The following is a 13,531-nucleotide window of genomic DNA, read 5'->3' as shown; positions in this document are numbered from 1 at the left end:
GCTTACATGAAGCTGGAGTATTTCAGAGGCTGGATTAGTTATGAAGATTAAGACCAGGCCTGATAGATGGGTACAATGTCCTTTATCAAAATACAACATAAAATTAAGAGAGAGTTAATCAAAGTGTATGGAGGAAGTGGATTCTCTCGTTGCGGAAAATATCTGAAGCATTAATCACTAGTTTCCGTTTGCTGGATGGATGCAAACATGACAAAGGAGGTTATTTCCTTCTAAATTATGGAGCACAGTGGTTTTTAAGTAGAAAATTCATTCCTATGCAGAAGGCCACCATGGTAGGTGCTGGCTTCTGAGCTGAAGATTATTATGCACTTCTTAATTTGTCTCTTTATAATTAAGCTCATCACATATACCCTGATTTATTCAGACTCTAAATGCATTATTAGGATGAACTTATATAATATGTATGTGCCTCTAATACTAATAGGTTATATATGTCTGCAATCCACAGCTGCATGACACAGCGTATTTATAAAAAATCTAGCATTTATATATTCCTATTATGGCAAATTTTCTCTCAACTGCTTGTGAGCCTGGGGGTATGCAACATCCGTTTATCACTGTACTCTGATGAAACACTGATAAAAATGAAAATGCTGCATGTGGACCTACAGTAATATGGGAAGCTACAATTTCAGGGGCTAATACACTTCTGTATCTCATAAATTGACTTATGCCTTTGCTTATTTTCAAAGAGCTTCTCTATAAAATAGCAAAGAATATGTAGTCTCTGTATGCACAGTAAGGCAGAGATAACACAAATAGCAAAAAAAAAAAGTAATGGAAATTGAATGTAATATTATGTATTTAAGATGGAAGGAAATTTGAAGAAAAAACCCTCAGTTGATAATACACCTACTCAGCTTGTACCCAATGCTTTGCAATATTCTCAAAAAATGGTGTTTACTTAACTATAAAATCATAGGAGTGAAAAACAGGGAAGCCTGGTAATGTCTTTGGCGGAAGAGGTTTAGATCTCTTCCCTCTGTGATCCCAAGGGCACTCACTTCTTGTTCAGATGGAGCGTCTGAAGGCAGAGTAGCAGAGACTGAAGGCTCCTCGCTCTTTTCAAAAGCTCAGAAAATCCTGTGGCCCAGGCTAGGTGGAGGACAGCTTGGCCATTTCCATTTGAGATGGCTATGCGGATCGAGCGTGAGCCAAAGCATGCTGCCATGTTTCACCGCTTGCTGCGAGGGGCTTGGCACACCTGCGTGCAAAGCGCTTGGTAGGTGACCAGCCCCCCGCGCTGGCACCGTGCCCCCCTTAACCACCGAACTGGTGAGGCTTGGGTGGCTTCTTGTGCTTTGCAGGCTGGTTTTAGCTGTTCTTGTGGGTTTCCCCAAGAAGTCAGACTGCTTAAGGGATAAATAAAAGTCTGGATTCCAAAGTCCAGCCACTGTCAGAAAAGATGGTGAGGGGCAGTAAATGTGGAAAGTCAGAGCTTTTCAAACCTTTTTTTTTTCTTTTTGGTTTTTGTGGAAAAATGAGAAATGCTTCTTTTTGGTTTTGGAAAAAAATGGTGGAAGTATGCTCAAACCCCACAATTCTTGCCAAAAGATCATGAAATGGACTGCAAAGATATTCCTTATGTTATTGGATTATATTTCTAACAGTTTAGCTTCTGGGGAAAAGGCTAAGCCCAATAAAGTTGTTGTTTTGAGCAGTCTTATAGCAAATAAGTAAACAGAAGGGAGCAACTATCTTCCTGCCTTCCAATCATCAATGTTTTTCTTGGACTATAGAAAATGCAACAAGAAGTTTGATTGTGAGTTATTGGAGGCAAACTGGAACATGCATGTGCTTTCTGAAACATGATGGCTGCTCCCGCTTGCTGAGAATGTGATTTATTGTCAGGTACTGTAGTATCTCTTCGCTTTTATCAGGTCTGACAACTTCGCAGGTGTGGGTACAAAGATAGACCTAAACCCGCTCCATTATGTAATAGAAAAAAACAGGACAATTTCTATGACACAGTCCAAAATCTTTTTCTTTGGCCATCATGTGGTGTCTATTTTCATGTGGTGTCTATTTCCTTAATCTTCTTCTTTTTTTTTTTTTTTTCCCCCCATCCTTAAGCCAGACTGCTGAATGATGAGAGCTGGGTTTGTGCTTCATCATTTTCTCTTACAGGAGCAGGGAAGCACAATGCATTTTATTTCATGTTATTAGCTGGGCTATCGCTGGGTTGCTTCATGATTGCAGGTCTTTTCCTCTTGCCTCATCGTTTTCTGTCATAATGGAAAAAGCACGATGGTGATGAAGGAAGCAACCAGCCATCAGGATGGAATGTAAAGGCAGTAAATTACGGTAGGGCAGGAGGATCTGTAAAGATCTTTTGCTCCTCTTTGCAGGTATCTCTATTATTGTACTAGTGCTTGGAGGTGATGTGAAAGGGAGTAAATTTTTAAATAGAAAGGACTGTTGGCAATTGCAGCACATTATTGCACGTGCATGCATGAGTGAGAATCCTCCTCTCTTCATAGCAATACCCAGTGCCATATATCTTGTCTTGCAAGCTCTTACGTACCGGTGCAGGAGTACTGGAGCAGACTGAACCTGTCTCAAGGAACGAAGATTTCAAAGAACTGCTGTGGTGGTCCCACTGGTGTCAAAAGGATAGCTTGGAGCGAGTCTTGTTTGAAAATGCATATTTATAGCAAAAAAAACTAGAAGGTCCTAAAATAAGGAGTGTAATAATGAATGACATAGGAGGATCACATCCTTTGTATGTACGAGATGTGAGTACATTGCAGAGCCGGAACCAGAGGCAGGTAAGGTCCTATCAATATTTGTCTTCATCACTCCACAGTTGGCAATGTTTTGTAATGACTGCTGTAATGGTTGTATTCTGCCTCTGCAAACAAAAAGGCAAAAATATATATCAACCAAATTTTCACAGGGCTGCCGATCTATAAAAACTGCCCAAATACTACCTGTGTTCAGGATAGCACCTAAGCAAGTGCTTAATTTAAACGTGTCCATGATTGCTTTGCTGAACAGAGATGCTTCTGTGAAATGGGCTGAGACAGTGCAGAACTGGTTGCAAAGACAGTTATAAATGGTTTCTTCTTTGTATTTTTTTTCTAGCTTAAAATATGTGGCTAAAACTTTTCTGAGCTTCATAATTAAAACAGCCAACGTGTATCTTTTCAGGGCTTAGACCGCCTGAGTATTTCACTGTGTTAAAAGCTAATTTTTGATGAGACCTTGCAGAATGGGAATAATAGACTCAAAATTTTTGTGTTGTGGAGCTGCAATCTACTAGTAGTCCCTGGCCTGTGCTGTTGCCTGTCCAAAGTTTGGCCGTAGTGGGTCGGGGTGGGAAAGAAATCCTAGCCGATAGTAGAGAAATACAAATATTCTGGTCCAGAGGAACGTGTCCATAAACAAATACTTCATAATGGAGTTCATAAAACAATTGGTTCTGAACTGCTGAAGGGTAAAATTGAGCATTTATACTTAGTTTTCCTGGGGGTAATTGTCACAGCGGCTAAGAACTGAAATGAAGTATTGGTAACTACACGGTTTATAAACCCCCTCACTGAGATACAACACCTCTTGTTTGCATGGGAGTGTAATTATGCTGTAGGTACCTGGATGTATTGGCCTGTAGAACCATCAGTAAGAGGTGATGCTCTGTTGACTTTTGGGAGGTTAGCAACCTTCAGGGACAAAATACAGAGATGGAAAAATATGTAAAAAGAAAAGGCTCAGCATAGACTTTGGTGACAGCCCACTGACTCGAGGCAAGAGAATGGAAGGTCAATCCTTCTGACAGGCCCTCAAAAAATAATACTTAATACCCCAAAGTAGGACTGTTGTGCTGCATTTAATGTGATAATTAGAAGATAAGTTGTTTGGAGACTGAGCATCCAAGAAACATCAAATCAAGAAGGAAAGAATTGGTCCAGAACAGCAAAACATGATGAGCCATGTTACAAAAGAAACAGTTAAATGAGCACCAAAAGCAAGAACTGCAATTCCAAAAACATATTATTGAAAATGTATTCTGGCAGCACTGCATACAGTTTTCCAGCAATGTGTAAGCTTTTAAAGAACAATACAGTACTCTGGATGGTAGGTTAAAACTTATTATTTATTGTATCCTCTGGTGCTAACCTTTTTTGTGCTTGACTTTTGGAACTGCCTGCCAGTAGCTTCTCAAGTTATACTTTTGTCCTCTGAATTGCTAAAATGGACATCTCAGCCGACCAAAATATTATTTAATTATTCCTATGTTTTTCATTAATTCCCTAAAGAACACCAGAGTAAACTTTCATATTACCTTCCCATTTCTCTGTGCTCAGTAGACTTTAGTAAAGAACTGGCTGTTTCAACCAACCCCCACATTAATCCTGTGGATGGATGGGCAGCCTTTAGGTAGATTTTTAATTTTTGGATTTCACACCTTTCCTGCACTGACTAGAGCATTTTCTGGGGGCGGGTATGGATTTTCTCCTTGTTAAACCAGTCCATAGCCTGCATATCTCTGCCCATCCTAATTGTCATTTGTATCTGTTCTAAAATGACATACTGTTTTTAATTTCCCTGCTGCTTTTAAATAGCAGCAACTCTGCACATAATGTGGAAACTTGGACTCAATTATTTAAGAGGTTGGGATCGGACTGAAGAAGGAAGTGGGATACTGTAGTGTTTTAGGAGTGTTGAAAACACAGATCATGATTTGGACTTTGTGGTGGAACTGCCTCCTTATCTGTAAGTAGACCATGGCTCCTACAGAGGATGGAGTGGTATCCATCAGATTTGCAACAACAGATTTATGGTTAGGCTGTCAGAAGGGAAAAGAAGAAGTATGTCTGAAAAAATAGTGACTGAGCGTGCCTTAAAAAATGAATTGCTTACACTTAAGAGACGTAAGCCCCATTTAAGTAAGGCTTTCTTCTGAAAAGCAGGTGTCATATTCTTACAGCTTTCTAACAGCTGACCAGAGCAAAATAACCATTCAATGTTGTTATATACTATGCTCAGCTCCTCAAATTTTATTTTTATTTTTTTTCTGAATGATGCAAAATCTACCATTCACCAGTGGGCTGTTTTATTAGTGGCTTGGAGGGGGGTTGCTCCTCATGCTAGTGGACTTCTAATGCAATTTTCTTGCAATCGACGCTTCTAGGAAGTGGCAGAGATGTGAGTCTTAATTTTGTAGATGCCATTTCAGTCACATTTATGCTTTTCCTACTGTCATTCTGGAGCTCTTTTGCGCTAGTTGTTAAGCACTTCATAGATGCAGTTATAGATTGAAGGATTTGGATTCTTGAGCTCTCTCTATATTCTTCTTTGTTTACAGTCAAAGGCAAATGCATTCTTAGATTTAAAAAAAAGAAGAAAGAAGAGAGGCTGGGCAAGTGAGGAGCTGGGGAAATAGGAAATACAATGATCTTGTAATACTACAGCCTTTTTCGTTTCCAGATGGAATTGCATTTCCTAATGCAATTGAGCATTGTGGTTTGCTGGTTTGGGTGAGCAACCCCTCACGACACACCCGGGCCATGCCCCGGTGCAGGTTGTGATGGCTGGGGGGTGGTGGGGGTGGTTCTGCCACATTTTTCCCCATGAGGAGCCTGAGGGCAGCCCTGCTCACCTCCGCTCCTGAGGTCTTTACCTCAGTGCCTGGCGTTTTTCCCTGGTGCTTCTGCTTAAACACGCTCAGCCAGGCAATAAAACTGGGATAGTAAGTGGAGCATTTGTGAATACTGGATGCATGAAATGTTTCCTTGTGGGATGGGAGCGTGTGTGTCTGCAAGAACAGCAAAAAGCAAAGAAAACTCATACTGATACTTCTCTCTTAATATATTAGAAGTTGTGTCATAAGTACAACTCCAAAGAAATTTTTAATGGTCTTGGAAAAAGCAGACTAAGAAAGAAGACTAACAGATATAAACTACCCACACAGTTGTAAATCTTGTGGTTTTTTTTTTCTGATTGGCACTACCCATGTACTGTAATGTCTGGCAGCTCCAATCTTTTCATTCAGCTGACCAATAGAAATATGTGTCAGCATAAGTCATTTAGACTGAAATGAAAAAAAAAAAAAGCCCACCACGCTTTTGAGTTAAAATCATTCTTCAAAGTACAATTTTAAGAATTATGTATAGCCTCAAGCAAGTCCTATTGCTTGATCAGACTCGGTGAAGAGTGGCTAGGGCAATTTGCCTGGCCCAGAAATGGAAAATGATGCTGTGAGTGTTCAGAGTGTCTGTCTCCTGCAAAAAGAGGACATAATTCTGAAGGCATGGAGTTCTGCTACCTCCATAAATACTTATGCTTATTCTGAGGGTATGAATTAAGAAAGTGGGTGTTATTCTTCCCCCCCACTCCCCCCAAAGGATGAGAAGGCTGTTTGAGGAAGCAGAGGCTTTAGGTGTGACAGTACAGTCAGTTATGCTAGGAATACTGAGGACTGATTTTATAAAAGTTAATTTTTCTTCCTTTCAAGGACTGAAGGTTGTATACAAGGGCATGAGAATATATTGACTGGCTGGGAATGAATGCAGGGTTTAAGGAGTCTGAGGTGCTTTGTGACACATGTCATTTCTGGAAAAATGAGCCATCCAGAGAAACAGTTTGTCTGCCCTGATGTGCCAAGGAACTTTATGTATTGGCAACAGTGATGGAGTGAGAGTGCAGCAAAAGCTAAGCATTGCAAAAGACTTGAATTTTCATGAGGGACATAAGCAAAAGACAGTCAACGCTGTCTGAAACACAGACCATAGACACTGTGCTAATGCAGTGAGTCTGAGCAGCATGCTGGGCAGGCACTGTAATGCAGGTATGACAGTAACCAAGTCAGGAATGGTTACAACCCATCCAGTTAGATAAAGGACAAAACACAAAGCTTAGGAAGGTGCAGAAGGTCGTTGGTTGCTCTCCTTTATTTCTTTTTATTTTTTTTTTTGTAACTACTAGTTTACTATCAAAAGATGTTTTCCTCTAAAATGCTTTGAAGTTTAGCTGCCTGGGGTCCTATGTCTTAGAAGGGATCTTTTGAAACTAATCTTTTTAGTTCTGTTATCCACAGGTTTGGAGCCATTTGCATCTGATGGTGACTTGCGTTGCCTACTTAAGGTTGTGAATCTTTCCTATCTCCTCAGCACTTAAGAATTTAAGGAGAAAGTGATTTTTGCTATACTCTCTGCCTGCTCTGCAAGCAGTTATCTCTGGTATGCTTAGGCAATCTTTGTTCTCGCATCCTGCAACTGATCTTTTCTGTTCAGGAGTAGAGCAACGTTTACTTAACCTCAGCCTCAGGCTGAAAGATGGCCAATGGCTTCATCTGTTGGGACAGCTCTTAAATTATCTTCTTGCAAAGGTAATTTTGTTGAAATGTTGTCTTCTGACTTATGGATGCAAGTCTGCTGTTCTTTCCATCATTCTGGCAGGGTGGAGGGATGGAGCAATGGGTGTAATGTTTGAGGTTGTCTCTTGTTTTGTTGAGGGAAAGGTGTGCATTCATTGAATCAAAGAGAAGAACACCGAGGAAGAGAATACTGCAGGGGTTAAAGTAAAGCACAGGAAAACCATAAATGCAAGAAAACCCCCAAACCCAAATCCCTAGCATCAGAGAACCTCCAGGTTATGACTCTGGTTTTCAGCACAGTTTTGTAGACCATTTCTTTTTTGACGTTTTATTGCAAGCTATCCAGTCTCTTTTAATTTCCACATGGACTGCCTGAATGCAGCAGTTACCATGATCAGTGTTTCTGAGGCTTTTAGTTGGACTCCCATCCTTTGTGCCTCTGCTAGTGCAGTTTTTCATATCTGACTTAAACAACAGAGAATCTGATATCTGGTTTTTTTCCCCTGTTGAGCAAAGGCTTCTGTCTTTGAGTCATGCTTTAACGAACAAAAAAGAAACAGCAGCAACAAAAAAAAAGGGTGGTAGCATCTCCCCTGCTTTGATAAATATGGAATAGCACTGTCAATCAACAATCATGTCCACTTCTATAACTGGTACTGTAGGACTAGTGGGATGTGGGAAATTTGGGAACCAAAACAGATGAAAACCTGATATTAGAGGTTAAATCTCTAAATGTTTATTCTCCATTCCATACTGCGCTATAAAAAATTTACCTCCACTCAGGAAGCAAAACAGGTACACAAAGTTGGAATCTCAAAGTTAATGTTTTTGGCATTATTTTCCTAATAGAGGAGCCAATAGTCCTTTTATTAAATATGCGGAGTGGCTACGCTTTTTATTTTTTGAGGAACAACACATTACTTTTCTGAATAGAGAGGTAATCAAGATTCAGTCAAGTGGGATGACTCTGTGAGTTCTGACATCAAAGGGCAATATGTTTGATTGATATCAGTCAGATGGCAATATTGTTTGAAGAAATGTAGTCAGAAGACTGTCAGTTTAAAGGCTGTAAAAAGTTAGGGGAGATGAGTGCAGTGTTCCATACTGATTTCCAGTGTACAAGACTGTGTATTAGAGAATTGGCAGTAACATGGCAATCTTGTCTCTCAGACACACACTGTGTTTGAAAGAATGGAGAGGAAGAAAATCAAGCTCCTACTTTTCAGGCAAGACAGTCGGTGGGGCATTAAAGATATACAGTAGTAGATAATTCTTTCGTCAATGTGTTCCTGACTGCATGAGACTGGGGCTTGCATTTTTCTTGAAATATATAGAGCACGTAATATTACTGGGCATTAATAAGCAACAAGCAACTTTTTCTTCTTTGTCATAGGTTTGTTTGTAGCATAGTATTGATTCCACTGTCTGCATGTAGAGAACAACAACTCTGTTTCGTCTTTCTGACAAAATTCAAACATTAGCTGTACAGATACAGTTGGTTTTACTCCATTTCCCTGTCTTGGTTTTTTTGGGTCTTTTTTTTCTTAATATAAGTAATGGAACAACGTCCTTTTACTGTAAATGGTTCCTTTGCTGAATATGTCACACAGTCATTATTCCCTGCAGGGTTAAAAACAACGCAGAAAGCTACCTACAGGATTAGAACATGGCCAGCAAAGCAAAGTGAAAAGAAATCATTACAATTACTAGAAAACATTTGCCACTAGTGGCAAAAGGTATCAAAATAATTATAAAAAATGTTAGTTGCACTATAAAGCAGTATGGTAAAAAGTTGTCAGAATAGCCATAGAACATTGCAAGAGCTCAGGTAAAAAGACTAAAGGCTAGCAAATAAAAGCTCGATACCATTTGACGTATAATGCGAAACTATTCATAAAAACTAATGTGAAGTATACTGCTCTGGGAGGAAGAAGCAAAGATATTACTGAAGAATTTCAGATACCAAGGTTGTTCTTAGAATAGAGTAGGTATTAATGCTAGCAGAGATAAACCTAGAAATCCTGGCTTTCCATATGGACCTCACCACCAGGCATTGCTCAAACATGAGGTAAAGAGGTGGCCTAATTAAAAAAAAAAGTAAAATATGAAAGATGGATGTAGTTGAGCCATCATAGGTTCAGCATGGTCTCAGCTTCAGTGGTTTCTTTTTTCTTTCTGAAGCAAGTAAATCAAAACAGATTTAAGAAAACTAGAGATATTTATGAGCTGCTGCCACTTGAGTATGAGGAACAGTTAGAAGGAAGTCATATATCTTTGGAAATGCAACAAGTGGAAGACAGGAAGTCTTAAAATCCCCCGCTTCCATATTTTTACTTACCAGCTTTCTTTATCAGTACTTTTTTGTATCGTGAAAGGTGATGGTTGGGCTCAGTGTCAAAATGATGCTAATTTATGGCATCACCAAGTGACAGAGTGGTTGGGATGGGAAGGGATGCCTGGGGACCATCCAGTCTGACCCTGTGCTCAGAGCAGGGGCAGCTGCAACAGGTTGCTGCAGGCTGTGGCCAGCTGAGTTTGGAAGATCTCCGGGGTTGAAGACTCCACAACCTCTCTGGTCAACTTGTTCCTATGTTTGATCACTCCCACTGTGGAAATATTTCATACTCGTGTTTAAGTGAAGTTCTTTGTGTTTCAGCTTGTGCCTGTTACCGCTCATACTTCCACTAGGCACCACTGAGAAGAGTCTGGCTCTGTTGTCTTTGCTGCCTCCCATCAGCAGGTATTTATAGGCAGTGTTTTTGGGCCTGATCCTGTGAGAAATGAAAAGTAAAGGCCGCTCATCTATTTTCAGGGAATTTAGTTGGTGTTGAAAACTGTGAAAAACTCAGGGGTGTTGCCATCTTCTTCCTTGCTGGGAAAAGCTGCAAACCTAGAGTAGTTTCTGTTCTTCTTTCTGTGTCACCTTATCCCCTTTCCTCTCCTGAGGTCTGTGGGGGGAGGGGGCTGTTAGTCTGAATATCAGCATTTGCCACCAAAGACAGTGGCACTTTAGCAGCTCAGGTTTGAGCCTGGCAGGAGAGAAGGGTCTGGATGCAGCCTGGGCACTGCAGCGTTTTTGGAGATGCCTGCAAGGGGTTGGGGGGTGACCGGTCCTGGGTTTCCCTTGGGTGTTGCTGCCACTCAGGGTGAGATTTGGCCTCATGGAGAGAGCAGGATCCTTTACAGAGCAGGAGCCAGCCAGGCTCGTGGTCCTGGGCTGCGAGGCCAGCCCTGATGTTTACAGCACCCCATTGTTGCTGGCTTGCTCCGGCCACAAAAGGTATGGGAATAAGTCTCTGCAGCTTCCCGGGCCAGGCACTAATCCACTCCCACTGAGCAATTCAGGTCTTTACGCTCTAAGTACGTGTCACTTTGTATAAAAAGCTCTTTGCACCAAAGCTGTCAGTGGAACAAAAAATAACGATCATACACAATGAGTAACTTCTGAGGGTGGTTAGGGGTCATACAGTATTTTCTCGCTGTTCAAGAAAAGATAATCTTTCCTGGAGATAACTTTACCATTTTTGGCTCTCGAATATTAAGCTGTGCAATCTCACCACTTGTGTAATTTAGGGATATTTTCTTCATAAATAAGTGAATCAAAATGTTAGCTTGGATTTTCAATCAGGCAAAATGACTGGCATTGCTGTGAGATTTGTTGGGATGTAAAAAAGAGAAATGTATGAGGATGGTAACCCTGTATACCTGATTAGTGTTCTGTTTTTCAATTCCAATTAAGTGCTAGTAAACCTGTTACCCTAACGTTTTTGTTGTCTCTGTCTCTTTCTTCTTTTTTTAATTTAAGAAAAGAAAGAAAGAAAAAAAAAAAAAGAGGAGTTTGGAAACTCCTTTGGATATCTCAGCATAGTTTTGTTGCCAACAAGCTGGGGGATGCAGGCTGACATGCATCCTGTTTCTAATAGCGCACACACTGTTTCTTTATTTAGAGCCTCTTTACCAGTATCAATTAAACCCCAGTTAAATTTGACACATCTTAACCTTGCGTTGGATCCAATTCATTGCTACAGCAGAACCCATATGGCACTGAGACAGTTGCAGGCATCAATTCATTGCTTATGTAGAGTTACTGGCTAAATGCCAAGCAGTAATCACTGCTTTTTGTTAATAGACATGTTTGCTTTTGCAGTCGTTTCTATACACAGTGCTCTAGATTAATTAGAACAAAATCTGTCATCCATCTAAGAAACAACCAGAACTCTAGGGGCTTTTTTGCCTCAGATTTAAAGAGAAATGAGTACTGGCAACCAAAGGTGGTGGTGGAGAGTTACTTTGTTTATTCTAGAATAATCCATTTTGTTTATTGAACACACATGTATCTGCTATTTTACTTAAATAAGAGAATTGGGGAAAATTGCCAGTAATGTAAAAAACCCATACAACTTGAGGCAGTAGTTGCAGGAAGACTAGTTGTGATTTTTTTTTTTTTAAACCTTAATTTTGAGGAAGAACAAGACAACTACTGTTTAAAAAGTCACAATACTGTTTTCTGCAATTAAATGACACTTTTTAGCTAAAGAGACGTTAAAGTTATCCAAGTGCACATGGAGGTGGACTTGCAGAATCATGTACGTATCTCTGAGATTTGGGTTATTGATGCTTCCTTTTAGTGCTGCCTGCTTACTGTATGAAACAACATCAGCTCTGGTAGGCAGGTGTGTAAAATAAAGAAAAAATAAATAAATATTTCTAGCATTACTGGTGTCATGTTTTAGAGAAATTTTGCTATTATAGAGATTTTAGAGAAATTGTGATTACATGGTTTTGTCCTCCCACCCCCAGCTTGGTGCCTGAGTAATTAACACAGGGGAACTAGTAGATATTGAAGTCTTCTGGTTAAATCATTAGCATTTTAAGATCATGTTATATTATATCCAGATCTGTTGTTGAGGTGAATACATATGTGGTGACCTATGCCAAGCCTGGAATTCACTCAAGAGTGTATTACAGCAGTGAAATAGGGGAATGCTTTTAAGCTGCTGCATTACATGATGGAAATACCGTAATTTTTTTTCAGTACAGATTCTTACATTGGTGCCTACCATCATCAACATAGTTTAAGAAGAAACAATTTTGGGGAATGTTATTTAATCAGCTGTATAGCTTCTTACCTCCATAAAAACATTCTTTTTTTGTGGTTGTTTCTTCACATTAACTATTTGTTTGCATGCGTTCACAGAAAATTATTTTCCTTAACCTGATTTGGAAGTAAAGATTTCTGGTCCCCAGTTCTTCCATTCATAAATGTGTCACATAGGACCAGATTGAAAATCCACTGGGGCTTTCCATTTGATTCATTAGGATTTTGATGGTGTCCACTGTCCTGATTAAAGACCTCATACTACTGATTGTCAAACTACTGCTTGCTTGGCTGTTACTTGCTGACGCTTTGCAATGACCCAGCGTTAAAAGTAAGAGACCCAAACACACTCAGTACTCGACGATTAATGGTGATCTCCAGTTCTCACTTAAATTAGCAATGCTAGTTATAAGCTTTGAGGCATTTCTGTTTAAGTGATTAATGTGATTTATACCTTAGCCTTGGCAGAGGACTCTATTACAGACACCCTTACCTCTCCCTAAGTATTCCTGTATATAATGTGTGTATATGTATATTTACTATGTAATTTCTCCTTGCATGAAAGGACAGTAAAAATACCTCTATTTTCTGGAAGTTATAATATCTTTCAAAACTTTTTCCTAATGTTGAGCTAATGTTTTAGTATTCCAGTGCTGTTGGTCCATTGTTCGGAAGTACAGCTTTATCAGCAGAATGTGTGGCAGATGGTTTACATTTGCATTAGCCTTCTGGAAAAGGAATCGGCTCCCACCAACATAAGCTTCAGCTTTTCTTTTCAAAATTTACAACAAATTCCTCAGAATGGCATTTTTAGAGGAAAAAAACCCCAATCTGACTGTCTTTGCGTTCCCTTTTTGAACAGGAAAAATGAGTCTTGTTCTAATGCTCTCATCTGCACATATATCTTCCGTCCCCTCCCCCAGTGTTTGTTAAAATGATTTAAGTATTTCATTATGCAAAATGACTTTTATAAAAAGACCTTCCTTTTTGCCCCACAGTCATTCTTAATTTCGTTTGTCACTTGTTATAGAGTGGAGTTATGTGAAGCTAGGATATATTATTTGTTCTAGTCTGTATTGGATAATTTATTGCATTAA

Source organism: Falco naumanni, chromosome 11, assembly GCF_017639655.2.
Source record: "Falco naumanni isolate bFalNau1 chromosome 11, bFalNau1.pat, whole genome shotgun sequence".
Classification (NCBI taxonomy): domain Eukaryota; kingdom Metazoa; phylum Chordata; class Aves; order Falconiformes; family Falconidae; genus Falco; species Falco naumanni.
The sequence above is the reverse complement of the archived record's forward strand: the minus strand, read 5'-3'. Positions refer to the sequence as shown.